Genomic DNA, 3,616 nt, shown 5'->3' on the forward strand with positions numbered 1-3,616 from the left:
AAAAAAAAAAAAAAAAGAGAGTACGTTTGATTGCAGAAAGCACCCAATAATGGGCTGACCATCAAGGTATTTGATGACCTTCCATGCTTCCTGCCATCCACCGGCATCCAATACTGCTGAGTGTTGGAACAACCTCCTCAAAACTTGGGTAGAGGTTTCCAACTCTGTCTCACTATCTCCTAGTCTACACACCTGAATAAGACAGTTTGGTAGTTTGGTCGTTGATTCTGGCTGTCCAGAAAGAGATCATTTACTCTTGGCCACTTTCTAGGTAATGACCAGGATGAAAGAGGTGAGGGGTTTATAAAGACCAATTCTGAGACTGGGCATGGTGGCTCATGCCTGCAATACCAGCATTTTGGGAGGCCAAGGTGGGTGGATCGCTTGAACACAGGAGTTCGAGATCAGCCTGGGCAACATAGCAAAACTCCATCTCTACAAAAATACAAAAATTAGCCGGGCATGATGGTACTTGCCTATGTTTCCAGCTACTTGGGAAAGCCTGGGAGGTTGAGGCTGCCGTGAGCTAAGATTGCACCACTGCATTCCAGCCTGGCACCAAGGTGAGAACCATGGCTCAAAAAAAAAAAAACCAAAAAATCAATTTTGAAAATTTGAGATTCTGCTCTAACAATTCCTGGGCCTTGTACTTCTTACTTCTCCTGAATGGCCAGCCTAGTCGATACAACCTACAGTTGATAGTTCGGCCAAGAGGTTCACTGCAGCCTTGACTTCCCAGGCTCAAGCGATCCTCCTGCCTCCTCCCTCCCGAGTAGCTGGGACCACACACACATACCACTACACCCGGCTAATTTTTGTATTTTTATAGAGATGGGGTTTTGCCATGTTGCCCATGCTGGTCTCTTGGGGATTCAAACTGAATTCTGTTTAAATTTTATAAAAATACCCTGTTGCTCTTGTACCTGACCCTTCTGGAAGAAAAGTCTGGATACATGTAAGGCACAATCGGAAAAACGGTGAAGTTACAGCTACTGCAATGGAACACACTGCTTTTGGGTTAGTGGAAGAAAAGCAACACCCCAGCACCTGGGAAAGGGTGGACACTTTAGATTTCAGGAGGCTTTCTCACAATGGAAGATGCCCTGGTGCTGCTCTCCCAAACTGTTGCAAGTGCCTTAAATTTAATAACTGCTGGGTTGATCATCCTGCACCAGACGGCTCTAACCATTATCTGGTTGCCATTTCCCTTAACTTTACCGAAAAACTAAGAAGTTAAAGGAAATAGCATGAGATAGCCCAGCTCCTGTACCTCCCATGCAAAACACCTGTCAGCACTTACGGATGTCTGCCCTGCCCCACACGCATTGTTCCACGGACACCTTGGAAGGCGGCGGGGCATGCATCATTTCATGGAATGATGAATGGTACCTGACTGGTGGTGTAGACAAACAGGACAGATTGGACTGACTGCCCTTAGGCAGTCTCTTCAAAGACACATAATTTGTTACACAGGTAAGAGATAACTCTTGCACCATCAGGCCTCTTGTTTTACGCTCACAGTAATGCTTCCGTTTCTGTGGGATAGTGCCTGCTTTGCAGGGGAGAAGCAAAAGATCAGAGAAGTCAAGCGATTGCTTAAGGTCACACAGCCAAGTGTTGGCACTGGGTTGTGACCAGGTCTGCCTGACTTCAGTTCCAGTGCTCCCTAAATTCGGCCTCAGTAGTTTTTTCCCTTATCCAAAGTGCTGGCATTCTTTCACGTGCCCTACAGACCCTGGCCTGTAGCATTTCATGTCTCTTGGTTCCGGATACCACCAGATCTAAGCCTGGAGAGGCTTAGAAGGCTGGGGGTGGGGCAGGGCACGGAGCAGTCAATGGGCTCCCTAATGCCCCCTACTCATAGGGGAATCTCCATTGCCTCATCTGTGAAATGGGTCTAAGACATGCTTAGGTCTTGTGGTGAGGAAAAAATAAGCTCAGAAGCAGGAAAGTGCTTTGGAAAATGGGAAGTACTGATGTGGACAGTGATGTGGTCTGAGACATGGTCCAGGAGAGAATGAAAGGCTTGCCAGAGGGCCTGGGATGGACAGAGCAGAGTGGAAAGGGCTAATCAGAGTCTGGGCCAGGGTTTTCTCATGAGCTGCCTTCTTGTGCCTGAAATCCCAGATATGGCTTTGAGTTAAGCAATGCATCTTTTAGACTCTCCTTTTTCTTTTTTTTTTTAGACGAAGTTTCGCTCTTGTTGCCCAGGCTGGAGTGCAGTGGTGCGACCTTGGCTTACTGCAACCTCTGCCTCCTGGGTTCAAGCGATTCTCGTGCTTCAGCCTCCCGAGTAGCTGGATTACAGGTGGCGTCACCACGTCCAGCTAATTTTTTTGTAATTTTAGTAGAGACAGGGTTTCGCCGTGTTGACCAAGCTAGTCTCAAACTCCTGACCTCGGGTGATCGACCCACCTCGGCCTCCCAAAGTACTGGGGTCACAGGCGTGAGCCACCGCGCCTGGCCTAGACTCTCCTTTTAAAGTACTCCTCCTCTTTAGAGCAGTGGTATTGTATTTTACATATAACATAATGGAAGCCCATGCACATGGAATCTTACATACATTCTCTAATGGGATACTTACCACTGGGTACTCACACTAACCCCTTCGTCCTGTTGTGCAGATATAGAAAAATGAGGATGGCAGGATCTCAGTAATTTAAGTTCTCACGAGAAATAAGAGACAGAGTCAGGGTTTGGACTGAGATCTTTTTTGCTATAGAGACTAGTTGTTTTGGGGCTCCTCACCTTTTCTAGCCCCCTAACTCTCACGCCCAGAGAAGCCAAACACACTGAGGCTGGGGCCTCGGGAGAGCAGACCCAGAATCCTCCCCCATGGTAGGATCCCAAAGTGACTAAATGCCAGGTGTCCACATGTTCACCTTCTTCCAGGCTGGAAGAGGCAGCCCCAGACCACCATGGCTCTGAGTATATGATCATCTCTCTGTGACATCACCATAGCTGTTTCATCCTGGGTCCCTCTGCTTACCCCAGGAGTGACTTTTGTTCCTCTTTCTAGGATGCAGCCAATTTTAGAAAGATGGATCTTCCTAAAATTCAGCCTTGGCCAAGTCAATGCTCTTGCAAAGCCTTCCATGGCTGCCCATCGAAGCCTGAGCTCTTCCCAGCGAATAGAAGGTCCTTCCTAGTCTGCAGCTTCTCACCCTCCCTAGGCTGAGCTGTCATGCCTTCCCGGTTTGTGACCCCAAGCCTTTGCTTCTGTTCTTCCTAGAAGGCCCTTCACCCACTCCACTGCTGAACTGCAGAAAGGAAATTCTTTTCTGTTCATACAAAATGGTGATTCTTGTGAACATTTAATGTTTTTATTAGGAGATACATGCACGTGGACCAAATGGCATATAGTGACAATTGTCTCCTCCCACCCAGGCCCAGCCACTGTGATCCCCTGGAGCTACCTGTTGGTTGTGTGTTTTGGAGTCTTTTGCTATTTTGGCTTCTCAATGTTCCTGCTTACCTGTCCGTTCCTCAGGGATGCGTCCCCTAACGGCTCTCCCCTCACCTAGCACAGGTAGACCCTGAGTCCTCTCCGAGGGCTTGCACAGCCCCCAGACACCCGTCCTTGTTCCAGCCTTTGGCACATGCTATTGTGACTGTC

This window comes from Mandrillus leucophaeus, unplaced genomic scaffold (assembly GCF_000951045.1).
Source record: "Mandrillus leucophaeus isolate KB7577 unplaced genomic scaffold, Mleu.le_1.0 Scaffold12, whole genome shotgun sequence".
In the NCBI taxonomy this organism is placed as follows: Eukaryota; Metazoa; Chordata; class Mammalia; order Primates; family Cercopithecidae; genus Mandrillus; species Mandrillus leucophaeus.